The sequence below is a fragment of the Lathyrus oleraceus genome, chromosome 7 (assembly GCF_024323335.1).
Source record: "Lathyrus oleraceus cultivar Zhongwan6 chromosome 7, CAAS_Psat_ZW6_1.0, whole genome shotgun sequence".
NCBI lineage: Eukaryota > Viridiplantae > Streptophyta > Magnoliopsida > Fabales > Fabaceae > Lathyrus > Lathyrus oleraceus.
In genome coordinates, this window is record NC_066585.1 from 24,958,675 (window position 1) to 24,978,878 (window position 20,204).

The window sequence follows — 20,204 nt, forward strand, 5'->3', positions numbered from 1 at the left end:
AGGTTCATGCTATTGATATTGAACAAAAAGAGGTTGTTGCTAAGAAGACTGCTGCTAGCAAAAAAAACATACATCTCAGAGATGCTTTTGCTACTTAGTTTTATTTCTTTTTAAGTTATGAATTGGTTGTATATAGAATCTTTAGAAGTTAAACGATTATATATCAGTGGATTGTTGTATATGTATGGATTGTTGTATATAAGGCTTGTTGAATGCAATGTGTGAAAAAGGGCTTCAAATTATATAGTTTTGGGTGTACTGCTTCAATATACAGGTTGTCTAAAATAAATAAAAAAATATAGCGCTTTTTAAAAAAAATAATTTAAATAACCACCCACTTTAGAGGGCGCTTTTTAAAAAAAGCGCCCTCTAAAGTGGAAACATTTAAGGATTTAGAGGGCGCTTTTACTGGAAAGCGCCCTCTAAACCCTTAAAAGTTTCCACTTTAGAGGGCGCTTTCCAGTAAAAGCGCCCTCTAAACCCTTAAATGTTTCCACTTTAGAGGGCGCTTTTTTTAAAAAGCGCCCTCTAAAGTGGCCCTTAAAAGGCTTAAAGAGCCACTTTAGACAGCGCTTTCACTAGGAAAAAAAGCGCTGTCTTTACCTATGCCAGCGCCAGATTAGAGGGCGCTTTAAAGCGCTGTTATAGGCCAAAAAAAGCGCCCTCTTTTCCCTTATTTGGCGTAGTGTCAGCTAACACGGCCCGTGTTAGGAGCAATGAAGATTAATTCCAAACCACGAGGAACCCAGTAGCCTGACACGACCGTGTCAGGCAGGCAAAAAATTTGAATTTTTTTTTAAATTTTGAATTTTTGTGGGACCCATCCACTCTCTCCATCATTAGCCACAATTTTTTTCCATTTACCTTATCATTATCAGATTTTCATTTCCCACTCATTATTCTCTCTCATCACTCTTACTCTCTTTCTCTCAAAAACCTTCCAACCTCCATTAAAACTCAAAACCCCACTACCTAAAACCTTCCATAACCCCCATTTCCACTCACCTATCGCCAAAACACCCTTCACTAATATTACTCCACTCGTCGTCCCTGTCCTAACCACGTTTTCGGAATTTTCTAACTCAAAAGTTCAAATCATTTCTATTTTTTTGCAGGTCCAAAATGCCCTCGCGAAGAATTCTCACCGGAAAGCAACAACTCGCAGAAATGGAAAAGTCACGGAAGCTCCCGAGTCGGAATCCAAATCCATACAACATCGTGTTTGACAATCCGGAACAAGAACGGAGATACCAAATTCACTGGAAGCGCAAACTCACGCCGACAAGGTATATGTGTGAGCATACTCTGAACGCTCTGGGGCTAAAGATGGAGGTATACCGGATGTTCCATGTTTTGGGAATGCTCGAGTTCATGAGTTTGGAAATGCCGACATACGAGCGCATTACTTTCGAATTCCTCAGCACGTTAGAGTTCCAGCTGGAAAAACGATGGATAGACACGACCAGGTATTATTTCGGCACTTTGCATTTCCGGTTGGTTAATAATTATCATGAGTTGTCTGTTGAGGAGTTAGCAGCAATACTCCGACTCCCGCTGAACGGACCAGGAGCGGTCCCAGACGGGTTCTCACCTAAGGATTTCTAGATTGCCATCACCGGGAGGACGAATTACTCCTCCAAAGGTGCGAAAGCCTCGGGCATCCAGAATCCATGTTTCAGGTACGCTCAGAAGGGTTTAGCTTATACCCTGTTTGGAAGAGGTGATAACACAGGGGTAGCTACTCAGAGAGAGCTATTCTTTATGTACTCGATGACTCAAAACAAAGCCATAAATGTAGCTGCCTTTGCAGCAGACTATCTGGGCAGAGTCGGTCGAGCAAACTCCGGAGGCATATCCGTAGGGGGAATGATCACCCAAATCGCTGAGCATTTCGGGTATCAAGTTGTTTTACTCGAAGATACGCCAATTGCAGGTAACACCAAAATTGACATGTCTGCTTTAATTTCACAAGGTATGATTGTTGTTGCCCCTACTTACTATTCCGTACTTATCCATAAGAGGTTTATCATCGCTCTCCCGGATCCGGACAGAGTTGCTATTACTGACTGTGCTAATTGGTTATACGTGAGCGCTGACCCCGACGCGGATGAAGGCCACGAAATTGACCATTTTACTGCAGGTGAGCAATTTATGGATGACCAGGTGGAAGGAACGGAAGTAGAAGAACAAGATCCTCAAGCACCTCCTGAGCAGTTTGTACCACCGCATCAAGAACCCACCCAACAGGCGGCGGGTTCATCATCTTGGTCAACTGACCAATGGAGCTGGGTACAAACCGAGATAGGTGACTTGAGGACAGAACAACAACGATAAGGCATCGAGCGAGCCCATCAGGGGGCGATGTTGGATGAGATGAGTAGCATGATGCGACAGTTGATGTTGCATTTCCCGCAACCACCTCCTCAGTAGGATACTGTGAGTGCCCTCATTCGCTCTAGTTCGAAAACATTATGGACAATGTTGAGTTCAAGTGTGGGGGAGATTTTATGTCTTTTATTAGTATTTTATTCTCAGTATTTTATTTTTTTGTTATTTTACTTTAGTGCATTCTAGCTTTGATTTTTCTGGTTGAAGGTACATTATGCTGCGAGTGTGTCAAGTCTGTGTTGATAGGTTGGAAATAGTAATGATCATGATTGAGAGTGGATGAAAGGATCACGCCACTCACCATGGCTTGTTGTGAAGGATTTCCCCAGGAAGTTGACACTGCTGAAAGTAAAGATCGGACGCAACATATATAGCTTAACAGACATGAGTATCCTGTACATTCCGAAGTAAGGAAGAAAGCGCACCAAACTAATGAGTACTGTGGATCCTGTCAAAGCTGAACCAAACAAAGTGAGTCATAAAAAGCCAAACACATTGATCATCATGAGCGACATTCATGTTTGTCTTTATCACTCTAAATTTCCGTAGACTCTTTGGGACTGTCACTGCACGATACACATACTGAGGCACGTTGTTTGAAATTAACCCCGAGCCTTTCTAGCCATCCCGAATGATTATATCCCTCGTTAACCCCATTTAAGCCTATATCCATTTGTTTGTTTAAACCCCAATAAATGTACCCTTTGGCCAAAAACACTTCCTCTCCCTGTTCAGAGTCATGATAATAAATTCAAACTGTGTTGAAAAGCTAAGTTTGGGGTAAAAACCCCAAAAAGCTCCCAAAGCCCAAGAAAGTGCAAGAATAAAAGAAAAAGAAAAAATTGATGAATCGAGAGAAAGAAATAAAAATAAAAAAAGAAAAATGATCACTCGAAGATTCAAAAAGAAGCACAGAAAAGGGCATTCGGTGAAGAAAAAAATAATAAGAAAAGAAAACCGAGGAAATAAAAGAAACAAACACAGGATGTAACATCGACTCTGAAGCAAAAGCCACTTGCTTTCCTTTTTTTTAATAATTCATACCCTAACCCAAGCCAAGTTACAACCCGAAAGACCTCAAAAGTGTGTGTGTTGTGTGTAGGTGATAGGAAAAGAGAGACTATTCAAACTTGTGAGTGATATTGCATACTTTGAATTATGAGTGTAAACAGTTTACTGCGAGAGAATTGGTGAGAATGTGATATAAGTTGACATGTGAAACGGTGCTTTGAAGTGGACGTGCGAAGAAAGACTTACAAAGAAAAGCAGGACTTATGGAAGGAAAAGGGAAGACGTTAGTGAATGATCTCAGCAGTGGTGGAAAACATAAAGAATTCTGGGGAGTGACAATGTGTCCGAAACATTACTTGGGACAAGCAATGAGCTAAGTTTGGGGTTGTGATCAGTCACCATTTGCATTGAGTTTTCGTTACTGATCCGACTCGAAGCAGAGGCTTTTGACACACTGTGCAAGCATTTATGATACATTTCGAGTTAGTTTTACTTCCGTCTTTTTATTTAAGCAATTTTAATCATTGTTATGTTTTACTTTTTATTTCGTGATTTTATGCGTGGGATAGCTATGTTTTTGTCCGACAGGTCCAGGTAGAAGAACAAGAGAACTCAGAATGAGACAGTGCGAGATTCCGGCAAGCAGAGAAGCAGAAAACCCCGGTACAGGAGGCCTAACACGGCCACCCATATCAGTTGACACGGGCCGTGTCAGGCAATGGAGGACATGTTGAAGAAAAACAGTAGCCTGACACGGCCACCCGTGTCAGGCATCATCCCCAACTGTGTCACCCCCTTCCAGGGACGTGTAAGCCAGAACAGTCTGCTGACACGGCCACCTGTGTCAGCTGACACAGGCCGTGTCAGCCCAAGCCCAAAAATTCAGTTTTTCTCGGGCTTTTGTTCGTCGGGCTTTTTGGAGATATTTTTGGACCTGTCCAACTGCTGCTTGGAATTTTCACTATAAAGAGGGTCTTCTTCCAAAGTAAAAATTATCTTGGAATACGGCAAAACACAGTATTATGAAGCAATCAAGTATTACAGAGATCAAGGCATTCGGAGAGCTGAAGGTGTTCATGAGTGGGAGTGATTGAAGATCAAAGGCATCCAATTACTTGTAATGTGTAATTTTAATCTTGAATTTGTTTTAAACAATATGAGTAGATAAACTCCCAAATGCTAGGGGGTGTCCCTGATTTAGAATTGTAACGAATTTGAGTTTACATTTGCATTTATAATATTGTTTTTACGGTAACCTTTTGATGTGTTTATTGCTTTCTCTTTCTGACCAATCGAGATTGATTTGTGGTTATCAATTAGGCTGGACCGCCATTGATAAGGTTTTCATAAGGTTACTCTATAGTAGATATCACCTAGGACTAGGGATACCCTGTATGAACCAGAGTATTCTTGATATTATACAGCTTAGCTTCACCCTAATTGGCTATGGATATGGAAATTAGGGTAGATTGATTAAAGGTTTTCTCACCAAGGACTTGGGAGAAAATACCCTTAAGAACTGATAGTAATTGATATTTATTGATGCAATAGTTACCCAGAGTTGTTACAGAGATGAATCATACACCTTCCCTGGCATTGTTCATTTTTCTCTATAAACCCTTATTTTCATCCTTCCTTGCCTTTACTTTTATTATTATATTTTTACTCCTAAAAACCAACTTAATACTTTTTGTTTAACTGAATGATAATTTAAACTCAATATTAACTTGCAGTCCTTGAGATCGACATTCGGGGAATTTCCCCATTATTACTATAAAAGGCAAAATAGTACACTTGCTATTTTCCCGACCAACGACGTCTGGTCTTTGGGAGAAACTCGAAAGTTTTTACATGACCAAATCATTGGTCAATCGCCTCTACCTGAATCAAGCTATGTATTCATTCAAGATGAGTGAAGACAAAGTTCTGCCTGAGCAGTTGGATATGTTCAACAAGCTGATTCTTGATCTTGAAAGTATCGATGTAAAAATTGAGGATGAAGATCAAGCGTTGTTACTGTTGCGTGCTTTTCCCAAAACACATGCCCACTTCAAAGAAACTATCTTGTATGGAAGAGAGTCCCTGACCTTTGAAGAAGTCCAATCATCCTTGTACTCTAAGGATTTGAATAAGCGAAAAGAACTGGTGAAGGTCTGTCAGTTAAGGAGAAATTCATAAAGAGGGATGGAAAGTTTGACAAGAAGAAGAGTAAAATTTAGCAGAAGTCCTATAGTGGTGATGCCTCTGGTATTCAATGTTATCATTGTAAAAAGGAGGGTCATATAAGAAAAGTGTTCCCTGAACGCCTAAAAGATCATGGAGGTAAGGACAATGGAAACACATCCATTATTCAAGATGATTTTGACTCATCTGGTGTTCTTGTGGTTTCAAGCGGCGACTCAAGTAAAGAGTGGATTATGGATTCAGGTTGCACTTGGCACATGACTCCAAACAAAGACTTGTTCGAGGAACTCTGTGATTAACATGGTGGATATGTATTGCTTGGAAACAATAAAGCTTGCAAGATTGCAAGTGTTGGATATGTGAGATTCAAGTTCCATGTTGAGTCAATAAGATTGTTGATTGAAGTCAGGTATGTACCTGATTTGAAGTGAAATTTGATATCTCTTGATGAATTCGACAAAAAGGATATGTTTCCCAAGGAGAGAAAAGTATTCTAAAAGTCATGAAGGGGTCGAAGGAAGTCTTAAGAGGCGTAAATAAACAAGGCGTATATACCGTTGAGGCTGAAGTTGGAAGACTCTGGTCTAAAATTAGACTGGAAGGAAGGTCAAGAGGTTAAGAATAGACAATGGCCTTGAATTTTGCAATGAGGTGTTCGATAATTTTTGTGCAGCCTCTGGTATTGCAAGGCACAAAATTATTGTAGGTACTCCCTAACAAAATGGTTTGGCTGGAAGGTTTAATTGAACCATTTTAGAAAGAGTTGGATGGATGTTGACTAGTGATAGGTTAAAGAAAGTGTTTTAGGTAGAGGTTATTTCGACAGCAACATATCAGATAAATAAATGTCCTTTGATTGTGTTAGATATGAAGACACCTGAAGAAATTTGGTCGGGACATCCACTAAATCTCGACAAACTTAGAGTATTTGGATGCATAACGTATGCTCACATTAGGCAGGACAAGGTCGAACCTAGAGTTCTAAGAAGCATGTTCATGGGATACCTTGAAGGAGTCAAAGCTTATAGGCTATGGTGCCTAGAGCCAGATATCTGAAGAAGAGATGTAACAAGAAGGGATTCCTGTTGAGGTGGAGCATGTCGATGTTGAATTGGGTATCCCAAATTAAGTGGAAGACGAAACACAATATGCTGAAGATACTGAGGAAGATGAGGAAACTTCCGATGACTACTTGTTGGAAAGAGATAGGCCGAGAAGAGTCATCAAGCCACCTCAAAGACTTGGGTATGCAGATAGCATAACTTATACCTTAATCTCTACAAGTGAAGTTCTAGATGAAGAACCTAGAGACTATAAGGAAGTTATGAGGAGTCGAAATAAGATCGAATGGCTAAAGGCCATGGATGATGAGATGAAGTCTCTTTATGATAGACAATGTATACAGTTTATAAAGCTGCATGAAAAAAGATAGTTTGTTCCCTTGATGTTATAGAGTTTGTTCCAATATGGAGATTTGTGAGATATTGGATCGAACTCTAGTATGGTCGAAGGGTAGCTTCTTGGTTCGAAAATTCGATATGACCTTAGCATGTCGTCGAAGCCTGTTCACATGTTGTAGTCGAAATATGCTAGGATTGTTAGCATGTCAAATTGGGCATGTTTGCTATGTCCAATTGTTTAACTTAGCTTGTTCTCTAACTTAGCTTGTGTAATGGGTCTATGTGTAAAAGCCCATTAGTTTAGTATATTAGTTTTCTTATAAATAACATACTAGTCTCTCACCATTGCATAAAGAAAATCCTAATTAGGGTGAGAGAGGTTACTTTCTATTCTATAACACTTGTAATCTTATTTCAAAGAGAAAGTAAAGAATAACAGTTTATAATCAATTTGTTGTGTTCTTCTTGCTTCCTTTTTTCTACCCTTGTAGATTTCTTGTCGATCAAGAAACCAATTATACTTTGTAATTCTGGCATCGTTTTCACAACAAGATATATATAATGGGCATCATTTTAGTTAAAGAGTTTAAATTACATTGTGCCTTAACAAGTGTGGGGCTATTGCTTAGAATTTTAAAAAAATATTTTTCCCTCATTCTATTAATTTTATTCTTCTACCTCACACTAGTTGGATTTATTCTCCCTATGTAAATTCTAATATAACTTACTAATAATAAATTAAAACGATAGAACCTGATTCTAATGGGTTGCCTCTCATCCAACACTCATTTAAGGTTATTAACTTGACAGTTTACTTCTACTAGTTTTTTATGTCTACTTCTACTTCCTCTGGTTAGATTTTTGCTCCATTATATAGTTTTATCCTATGTTCATTTACTTTGAATATCGTGTCTATTTTTTGGATCTTATAATTCCACTGCTCCATGAGGTACTACAATTTTTATTACGTATGAACTTGACCATTTTGACTTGAATTTACCTGAAAAATGCTCAACCTTAAGTTAAAAAGTAGTAGTTGTTGACCTACCAAAAATATTTTCTTAACCAAATACTTGTCATGATATATTTTTTTCATAGCTTATATATCACTGCATTTTCATAAGCTTGCAACCGTATCTCTTCTAATTTGTTCAATTTGAGTATTCAATTTTTACCTGAAGTAGTTAGGTCAGAATTCAAGAATTTGGTAGCCCAATAACCCTTATGTTAATAGTTCTTTTGGTAATTTACAAGTCTTACCATACACTAGTTGATACGGAGACCACCACCATAAATGAGTCTTGAATGATGTGTGATATCCCTATAGTCTATCATCTAGTTTCTCTGCCCAGTCTTTCTTGGATGAGTTAACCGTGTTTTTCAAAATTTGCTTAAGTTGCCTATTTGAGACCTTCATTTGTCAGTTTGTTTTAAAATTATATTGTTGTTACAATGCAAATAGCAAGTGCAATATTATTGTATCCACAGAGGTTGGTTGTGTTTTAAAGGCTATTCAACATTTTTAATATTTCTAAGCAAGGGTTGTTTAGGGTTGTCTGATTGCAGGAAAATAAAATGATAGAAAATAAATTGAGATTTCGGTGTTAACAATGATAAAACTTGTTGGGGTTAGATTTCATCATCATTATCCTCATGTATAACCATTATAGATTTATAGTTAAACCTTATAAGAAAGAGGTTGAACAACATCTACAATAATCCCTCGAGAAGCGCTTCCGCCTTTGATCTTCCCTCCTTATTCTTTCATATTAAGATTTAAGGTGAACCTACTTTATTTATGTACTACCTTGAATCAACCAAAGCTTTCTTTGAATTGAACCAGGCACCCCTATTTATAGGCTTGAGAAAGGTAGGTTCGCCATGCGCACCGCCCATCTTTGCTTAGTGCGCCTGCTTTCTTCTTTGTTAAGCAATGCCAACTCAACATGCAACTAGCCGTAGCTCGCTACGCACACCATCCATCTTTGACTAGTACAGAAACCCTTACTTCACCATGAAGTAACTTAGCTTTGAATACTTCTCTCACTTATGCTCACTTAGCACGCCCATGAACTTAACCCATCGAAACTTGCTTGTAAAAATTTGTCTTTGGAAAGGTCTTTGTGTGTTTCTTGGTGGGTTTTAAGCTCTTTTCATATATTTTTGGTTAATGTGCAAGTAAAAAGCTCAGACAAGTGTTTTATCACTTTTTATTTATAAGTCAGAGATTTTCATATTGATTGCTTGTAATATAAGTTAATAAGTACTAACGTATTTTACGTAATTTTGGCACTTATCAACTCTCTCCAACTTATCTTTTTGTTTATCCTCAAACAAAATTCATTCAAATAGTTCAGAATTTTTTAAATGCATGTTTCATGAGAGGTAGAATGACTAGGTCAAGATTTTTTAAAAGCTTTTTTTTAATGATATGATATTCTTTCTAATGCAAGTTCATGATCAACATCATTATATATCCACAAATCGTATCACGAAGATAAACTACTTGCTTGACAAAAGTAAGATTTTAAAACATGTCTAGATCAATAATCAATTATTCGTCAGAATCATGATCTCACTAAGTATCTCTCAATGGTTAGTGTTTCCCTCATAATTTGAACGATGCACGAACTATAGAAACATTTTTCATTTCACCTAAGCAATATCATCATATACATTATCAATCATGGATCATTAAGGTCTTTCTTTTGGTTGTAATGTGATTGGACTTACAAAAATTATTGGTCTTTTTATTCAAAAAAGTCTAAAGATAAAAGAGCAAAATTTTATTGATAAATAATTATTTTTCAAAAAATCTATATATTTGATTCCACTCTTTACAACCATTTTTCTTTTATTTATTTTCCTTTGTATGCTTTGGCATTTGATTTATTTTTCTTTTTGTTTTGTCAAAAACGTATTCTTTTCTTTCTTTTCACCATCACTACTTAATTTTCTTTTTCACACCTTTTATTTTCTCCCCAACTTTTTTTTTTGAAATACCCTTAAATTTTTAAATGTTCTCTTATCCTTGATAGAAAAAAACACATTAACAATAAAAGTATTCAAAAACAACAAATTAATGTATTAAAAACATAGTAGGAGGAGTTGTCATCACTTATTTTTAGAATATGCTTTTATTCAATAAGAATCGGATCCTTGACATACTATTTCTGTAATTTCTGTAATTTTACCGGCGAATTTCATAGAATCTATCTACTAAAATAACTAGCCGCGAAAGTCCCAGGGAACATGTTTTTTAAGGAAATTTGCTAAATTGGTATTTCTTGTAATGTCTAATCTATTATTTAGATAAATTGAATTATTCTTTTTGCCATTAATAATAAACACTTACTAATTCTATATTCGAGACAAACATTCCCTTAAACTGTAGTTCGACAGACAAACAAACAAACAATCTCTTAAATCTCGATTTAAGACTAGCCTGACCAGAAACTTGGAAACGAGAAACTGTTATAGTATTATTTTGGGCAAACTCACCATAACAAATATCTAGGGACAAAGGAATGGTGACAGAGTATACTACTATATAATTGTCTCTGCCGTACATTCAAATCTTTGTCGTGAGTGATATTCAATTTCTTTCTAGTACACACAACATGCACATGACACAACAATATTTTCTCATTTATTTCCGATAAATAAATAAACACAGTAGAATAGCACTTCCTTCTTGTCTTTACCTTCTTGCCCATATATTCTCTTTTCATTTCTGATCCATCTCTTACTTTATTTTTCTTTTATATATATATATATATATATATATAAAGATAGATATATAAAGAGAGATCAGATATCAACCGAAAACAAACATATAGGTAATAGATGTCACGGATATATACTCCTTAAATAATTCAAACTTATGATTGATTTCGAGATAGAAAAAGTGGAATCTTTTACCAAAATAACCTATTTTTTCAAAAAAAATCGTAAAATAATTATGTTTTCAAAAAAAATCCCAAACTACCCCACTTTTAGGAGGAGACGACAATCCAATTGGCGACTCCTCTTAAAAATAGAGTGCACGTGCCAATTGGATTGGCTAGGGCATATGGTGCAGCCAATTCAATTGGCGCCCATGTGTATTTTTTGAAATGAGACGCCAATTGGATTGACACCTCAATGTATTTTGCAAAAAAAAATTGTTATAAATAGAGGTGTTGTTTGAATCATTTTTCCACATCTCATTTCATCATTTGACAATCATGTTTGGTGTTCGTTGCCGCTATGGAAAGGTGATTTATACGAGAGACAAACCTCAGATGTTGATGCTCTTCTAGAACATCACTACTTTCGATCAACTGAATAGGGAGCTGATTCGTTGGTTAGATGGGAAAATACCAGAAGGGGGAAAATTAGAAGTATTGAGAAACTCGACAGTATCTTTGGTTGGGTGCGAATGAATACTGATAAGGATGCTAGAGAAATGATGTTCGGACGAGATGACATCACTTTGATTGTTGTAATCAGTTAGAAATATTTTGTTTTCAGTTTGCTTATGTTGTAGTGATGTTTGTTGTGAACCTCGTTCTAACGAAAAATTAATGATATATAAAAATTGAAGGTTACAAAAATCCAATGTTACAAAAAGATTATGACACAGATGATGCTCCTCGATTGGGACAGTTGTTCTTATTGTGTCTTGGTTGACGACAGATACTACATAGTCTTATCACTTTATCTGTCGTATCCATTTCTGTCCTGATACGTGTGTTGTTTGGCCGTTCTTTTTCCTTTCTACGCATCTCGTCGTTGTGTCAAACTATGTCACCTTCATATGGAGGCCAGTATTCCTCCATTGGTAGCACCGAGAAGCTTTTATTATAGACATTCATGACAGTGATGGCCTTGTACACATTAGATAGATGATTGTAAGCGTCTTGACGAGTATGTGCGCATGCTGCAATGACATGGGAGTAAGGAATGCGGAAGGCCTAGAATTTTCCACAGTCGCACCAATTTATGTTTAGTTTGACAGCATAGGCTAAATTTGGTCTCCCCTCGTTGTGGTCCATTGTTTCCTGCACGCTGAAATTTTGCTTATGACGGTCAAAGACTATTACAGTGTGTGTGCTAGCTTTGATGCTCTCCTCTTTCATGACTTTCATGCAACACTCACTGAATACTTGCCCAGACATTAACACTGCACTCCATTTTTCCCTCTAGTTGCGAACGTGGAAGACAACCTATAATAGGTTGATCTGGCCAAGGCAGTTATTGGCAGATTTCTAATGCCTTTGAATACGCCGTTCATGCATTCCACAAGGTTTGTTGTCATGTGGCCCCATCGACAGCCTCCGTCAAATGCCATTGTCTATTGCTTTACTGGTATGTTATTCATCCATCTTCATTAGATAGTCTAATTTCATCACAATAATATTAAAATGACGGATGAGTTAGAGCATACCCAACATTCACCACCTTCTTGCGAAGATTCTTATCTTTTATTGCACGCATGAAGTTTTGTGCAATATGTCTAATGCAATAGACATGGGTAGAAGGAGGATCATGCCACCCGTTGTCATGGTTATTATAGGCACTCTCAATGACAATATGTCTATCAGAAATCAAACAGAGATTGGCTTGTGGAGCCACATGCATTCTGAGATGTCGAAGAAAGAAACCCTAACCACCAGTAGTTTCACCTTCAACTAGAGCAAAGGCAATGGGAAAGACATTGTTGGTGCCGTCTTGTGTAACCACCATAAGCAAAGTACCCTTGTATTTGACGTATAACCATGTTCCATCAATTTTAATAATAGGTTTATAGAATGCAAAATGTAACACCCCGATAAAAATAAGATAATTATTTAATTTAAGTTAATATTATATTTATTAATTTAATTAAATAATTGGAATTATTGGATTATTATTATTATTATTGGAATAATAATTATTGGAAAAATATATAAGTTGGAAATAAGAAAAAGAGTCCCATTTGATAAAGAAAGGGTTTCACGTGAAAAGCAGAGAAGCGGCTGAAAAGAGGAAAAGGGCAAAGAGACAGAGCAAGAGGAAGAAGGTTGGAGAAGAGAAAAGCTTGAAGCTTAAAGATTCGCCGGATTAACTCAGGTAAGGGGGGTTATCGTCGTTTAATGGGTATTATGGGTTAACATGTAATGGGTAGTGATAAACCGTTGAATTGACCCTAATTGGGATGATTGAGTGCTGAAAAATTGTGATGAATAAACTATGTTAGAGCTGTAATTGAATCTGTAATTGGATGGGTAGTGATTTTCCGAACGTATAGCTTTTTACGGAATCGGAATCGGAGGTCCGGAAGTCCTCCAACGGCGGAAAATGCGGAGAATTCTGCATTCTGCTTCGTGTTAGCGCAGGAACAGCTTTCTGTCTTGCGTTAACCGGTTAACCCAGGGTGTTAACCGGTTAACACTGTTAGGAATTATGAAATATTGCTGTTTTGCTTGCGTTAACCGGTTAACCCAGGGCGTTAACCGGTTAACACTGTTAAGTTTTGCCAGGAAGCGTGTTTTGGTCTGCGTTAACCGGTTAACCCAGGGCGTTAACCGGTTAACGCTGTTGAAAAGTGGGAAAATTGGTATTTAAATGTTGTGTACATATTTGATGGTTGGCCTATATCGGTATGTGATATAGTAGGGATCATTTCCCGTTGTTTTGAGTAGTATAGGTATTAGTAGAGGGTGCTAATACTGTGATTGACTTATTTGACATGACATGATATGATTATGTGATAAATATGCTGATGATGTGTGAAAATATGCATAATGTTGCGAATGTATATATATATTGTATGTAATTGTGGATGGACTGTTTTATGGCTTAGAGTGTGAGCATATGTCCATTGTGGATTGTTGTTGATGTTTGCATGACTAAGTGATTTAGCTGGCATATTGTGGCCTTTATGGTGGTAGCTAATTCCCATGGTGAGGAATTAGTGAGTAAATCATTGTGGATTGTTGTTGATGTTTGCATGCTAGGTGATTAGCGTGCATAGCATGGCCCTTGGGGTGGTAGCTAATTCCCGTGGTGAGGAATTAGTGAGTGAGTCACTAGGTCTCAAATGAGTGGGACTAGTGGGCTTGGTAGCCGTATCTGGATTTGATCGGTGAGGTGAACTATATGTTCACGAATAGTCGGTACCGCATGCATGGAGTCTCATTGCATAATGTATGTATTGTGTATAATATGAATGGATGTGTTCCAATATTATACGTGTGTTTTGATGTTTATGTTGAGCATGATTATGATGTTTGAGTGGAGGTTGCCGTTACCGAATGTGTGATATGATTAGGGTGATTAATGTGTTATTTACTTAGCATTACATGATATTTTATAATGCTTATTATATCGATTGAGGAACTCACCCTTACAACTATGTTTTCAGGTAACGAGCAGTGATTGAGTAGAAGCTAGTGCTTGGAGTCTAGTGTAGTCTCCTTAGTGGGTCATGCTCTGATAGATGTAACATCGGGACGGGATGTTTTACCTTGTTGAATAATTTTACATGTAATGTGTTACATGTTTTGCATGATTGATTTGATTTCTATCCGCTGCGTATTGTGCAAATGCTTTATGTTTTGAATTAATAAAAGAGCATGACAGTTATTATGGTGAATGGTGTGTAATGATTGTGTGACACCCTTAATTGCATATTTACTCTGATTGATATATTGTTATTTTAATTAAATATTTGGGGTATTTTAGAAGGGTGTTACACAAAACCTTTGATGCATGGGTCAAATGCCCAAAAGAGACGGTGAAAGATTCTATTACCAGTAACACAGGTTCTGTCTGGCGTCATTGCTGGCAATGTTTCCATAATTGCCATAGTTCCGGGGACATATGTTTTTAGTGCCCATAAAAACCGTGGCAATTCTTTGTATGAATCCTCCCAGTTGCCGAATACCTGTTCAACAGTCTTTGTCCTTGCAATTCACGCTTTCTTGTAAGATGGAGTATAATCATATCTTGTCCTGATATGAGATATAATTATACTCACCTTCACTTATGGGTCTTTGTTAACAAGCGGAAAAATGTCTTGACATATCAATGCAGCGCTTAATTTACGGTGATCTTGTTCGACGTTAGTTGCAATGCAACTATGAAGTGGGTATATTGAAGCTATCTACCAAGAGTCGCTTTTCTTTTGGTAAGACGCAGCCAACCGAAACTTACAAAGGATGTTACGACATTTGATGACATACCTTCTCGAATCAGTATGTTTCACTGTAAAATCAGCAGAGTTATTCATGTGGAATTTTTTGATAGCTCGCACACATTCTTCTTTAGTGCGGAACATGTCTCCCACCTGTAACTCGCCTTCTGATCGTAGATACGGGTTATAGAAAACACTGTTGGATGTTTCATCGTCATGCAGATCCATGTTTGTCATATATTGAGGCGGATTGTAGACATGACTGGGAGGTATGGGCGCTGGTTGATCATCATCTTCAATGTCGTTGTTCAACATATGATCGACCTGTATCTTGGTCTCCTCTTCTTCTTCATCAACGATGTTGACTTCTGCTTCTGCTTCTAGGTCAACGTCATCTGAGTATTGTGAATCAAATTCATCAGATTCATCCTGACTGGTTATTTGAGATTGTTGAGATGGTATACATGGTTGAAGAGTAATATACAACTCAATACAATTGCATCCAGAATGTTCATGACTAACAAACATGTATTCAACATCTTCATCATCTCGTACCTTAAGCGGGAAAAACTTGCATTGACTGTTCTAAAAAAATATTGGATTTTGATACGTGGTCTTTGACACAATACCAGATCATATGCAGGATTGTATTCTTTTTTTCAAATGCAAGAAATTTGCATTTCTCTTGATCGTAAGTCGAATGGTATCAGTGTTTCGAAAACAAAATCCGTATAACTCGAATGGTATCGTCCCTCCTCCTACCATAGCCAAGAAGCCCAAACCTCAAAAAATTTAAACCTTCAACAACCATATCTCTACCAAACACCCCAACAATCTTGTCAATCTTTCCTCGACGCATCATTCACACCTATGTCTCCCTTCAACCGTCCTGGTCACCCACCAATAAGTCAAACACAACCCAACTACTCTAGCATGGGTCATGAGCTCAGCTATGGCGGTACACCTTCATTGCATACTCAAGACTATGTTGATTTGTCTGACTATCTCAACATGCCATCTCTTGTAGTTCGTAGTGATGTTCCTGGCCCCTCAGATGCTCAAACATCAGTTGTGAATCATCAACGCGAGTTAGGGCCACGGGTTCGGGTAGCTAGGGGATGTGGGACCGGAGGTCGGTTAGGTGATCCCAGTCACCAACATTAGTCTTTTTTGTGTAAACGGGAATTTATATTAATATGAATTTGTCCTATTTCAAAATTATGTATCACGTAGACTATTTAACAAAAAAAATTGCAAAATACACTGAGGTGCCAATCCAATTGGCGCCTCCTTTGAAACCATACACATGGGCGGCAATTGAATTGGCCGCACCATGTGCCTTAGCCAATCCAATTGGCACCTACACTCTAATTTTAAGAGGAGACGCCAATTGGATTGACGCCTCCTCCTAAAAGTGGGGTAATTTGAGATTTTTTTGAAAACAGGGTTATTTCGGGATTTTTTTTGAAAAACTGGGTTATTTTTCTACTTATAGTACTGGATATATATATATATATATATATATATATATATATATAGAGAGAGAGAGAGAGAGAGAGAGAGAGAGAGATTAGGTATCAACCGAAAACAAACATATAGGTAATAGATGTCACGGATCTATACTCCTCAAATAATTCAAGCTTATGATTGATTTCTAGATAGGAAAAGTGTTTTATATACCATAAAAAATTGGAGCTAATTTTAATTCTCCAAATTAACCAATCAAAATAAAATTAGGTCGAATTCCAAAATTCCTCAAATCGTTTAAAAACATATTTTTTTCTTAAACAGATGGATAAATGGATTTAGAATATTTAAAGAGTAATTATGAGGAAGAAGTATGAATAAAACATTCATCTAAGTCAAATGAGGGGGAGGGGAGGGGAGGAGAGAGATTTTAATGGAGGAAAGGCAAGGGGAGGGGAGGGGAGGGGAAGGGAGGGGAGAAATTTTTTTATCACTAATATGTTTGGTTCAGGAGGAGAGGAGATTGATTTTATTAATAATTTACATTTTTATCCTTATGAACTTGTATAAATTATATGATATTAAAATGTAAAAAATTAATACATATTTTTTTGATAGTAAAATTTCTAGTATCGGATGATTAAAAGAGTTATAATTTATCACATAATGTTAAAAAATTGAGGCCACTTGATTTGGATTATAATTCTCCGACACAAATTAAACTATATATTGGTAACAACTTTTAAATCATGATGAGTCATTTAACAAAACAAATACATAAAATTACGTATTATGAAATATTAATTGTTTAAAACTTTTAATAAAATGAATAAATAAAATACAAAATGAATTATTTAAAATTTGATATAAAAGAAATATGACAGAATACATAATAAAATTAGAAGAAAAAAACAAACATAAATAAACATAAAAAAATTATACGAAAATAATAATAATGTGCAGTGATTATGATTTAAATTATGTAAAAATATTCGAAAATCATTTGAAGGTGAAGAACAATTATAATAAGTTGATTAAAATAATTGAAAAAAATCACACAAAAGAGAAGCAATAACACGAAAGAAAATGAATAATTTTGAAAAACTAAAATAAAACTAGGGATATTTTAGTAAATCTAATATATTTTTAAATATCAAAACTTTCAATACAAGGAGTCGGTCCCTTACTCGAACCATTGACTCTAATACCACTGATGGATTATCATGAGGGGGAAGCGTTCACATTGGGTCAAACACTCACCTAAAGTTCAAAGACTCACCCAAACAAGTGGGAGAGATACTATATATTCATCCAAAACCTTATATGATAGGTGTATGAGTTGTCTCACTTATAAATTGTTCAACCTCCATTTTTCTAAGCAATATGGGACTTAGAACTCACACATGTTTCTCAACAAGCTTGTTAGGGATGGTTCTTTCTCGGTGTCCTCTATTTATCATTCTCTTTTTGCCTCTTCTAATTTTTCAAGTCATCTCTCTTCCAAAGAGATGAAAATGATGAAAGAAAATAGAAGATGTTGAAGAAGCCTATAAATAGCTACCAAGAGGAAGAAACTTTTGAATTTCCCTCCAAGAGAATTGGGACAAGTGGCATGTCTGAACCGACAAATGGAATTTTAATTTATTGGAAAAAATAAAATTAAACGAATTATTTTAAAATTCATTTAAGTTAGTGCCTCATTAATATCCTAGGAACTTGGAATAATGATGAGGGTGCATGCACGTCTGTGATATGACGGTTTGATAGAAAGTGGTCATGATGACCATGACTTGTACAAGCCATGGTAAACAGTGTTAAGCAGTTACTAAAAATGTCATCTTTCTTCCATCTGATGCATATGATAGAAAGTGGAATTTTTGGTGGGAGCATCTGTTAGCCTGAGATTTTTAGCTAAGTGAAAAGTCAACAAATTGATGGTCAAAGTTACATTGACATTGTTAAGTGTGTAAAGCTTAAACCAAAACCTTCGATATACTGATTGTATCGAATTGTTGGTTCAATTAACCTATAAGTGGAGTCGAGGTCAAGAATGGTTTGGAGGAGTCTTGGGAACAGATTCATAATATTAGGATCACTCTCTCATTCAAACATATTCAGAATCATGAAAGATCACATATCAACCCTTCAACACGACATCGAAGTCCACACTTTTAAATGTTAAGGACTTATAATATTTTCAAGTCCAAAGATTGTGATGTGGAGATATCTCAGCCTTCGACAAGGATGGTTAAAGCATTCAGAAACAGTTACCAACACAATTATCACCAAGTTTCGTTTTAGTTTTCAGCGGTTTCTCCTTGAAGACGCGTAAGAGCAAGTTAGAGCAAAGCAACCCCACATAGTAGGACACACGTCAAAAATGAAACCAATAACTACCGTCGACGATTATTTTAGGACTAGTATATAATGTCGGCTTATGCATTGTAGTCGTGGTCGCAAAATTCTCATTCATTCTCTATAGAACTAGAGTTTCCAAGTCATCAACGAAATAGTTTGTGAGAAATGTGAGTTTGCGTCCACTCTTTAAATTTGCTGCAAATCCTTTACATTTCAAGCATTTACAATTAATGTCATTTAATTTGTTTATTTTGATTATTTCTTTTTATCTTTATCCAAAGCTTATTTCTTGCATTCAGTTGATTTATTACCCAAGCGTTTTAAATCCAAATCACACACTTTTCATTGTATATTTTCTTTTCACAAATTGTCTTTTAGATTTTTCGAGTTAATCTTTTAAGTGAACTAAACTTGTGATTGTTTACTAAAAACACCAGTAAATAGATGGTTGGTAGAGAAAATATTCCAAGTTTAATATCTCTCATAAAGTTAAAGAGGAATCAGACCGAAGGGTGTAGTCAAACTGGATGCCAATACTACAGTGTTAGCTTAACTAGAGGTAATTACTAAACAGTTAGTTGGATCCACTATTGTTCTACCAAATTTCAATCAATTTTAGTCATTACAGTGTAATTTTTATGGAGAAGGGCATGCTAATGGCAACCGTGTACCGGAAGGGGTTTGTGAAGAAGCTCAATTTTCAAATTTCTAGAGAAATAATCCATACTCTAACACTTACAACCCTGCTTGGAAAGATCATCCAAACTTCAAGTGGAGTAAAAATCAAAGTTTAAATGGAAATCAAGGCGTTCAAAAAGGTCCACAAGCACCTCCACAAAGGAAACCATCTCTACTTGAAGAAGCCATGACTCAATTTATGAAGATGACTCAATCTAATTTCGAGAAAGTAAGCAAGAATAAAGAAGCTATGACCAGTAATCAGGAAACTATGAGTAAGAACACTAAAGTGTCCATCAAAAATCTAGAGATGTAGATTGGCCAATTATCTAGACAATTAGCAGCACAACCTAGTTCAAATGGGGGGTTTTATGGGAATATCATAGACAACCCAAATAATGAGAGTTGAAAAGCCATCTAGTTGAGAAATAGAGTGGTACCTTCAATCCTTAGTGCTAGTGGGTTGAAGTTATTGCTTGTGTTGCTAATGATGTCCATACTATTTATGTTTTTTTTAATGAATAATGTTTTTCTAGTTCAGAGTCCCTAGAGTCTTGATC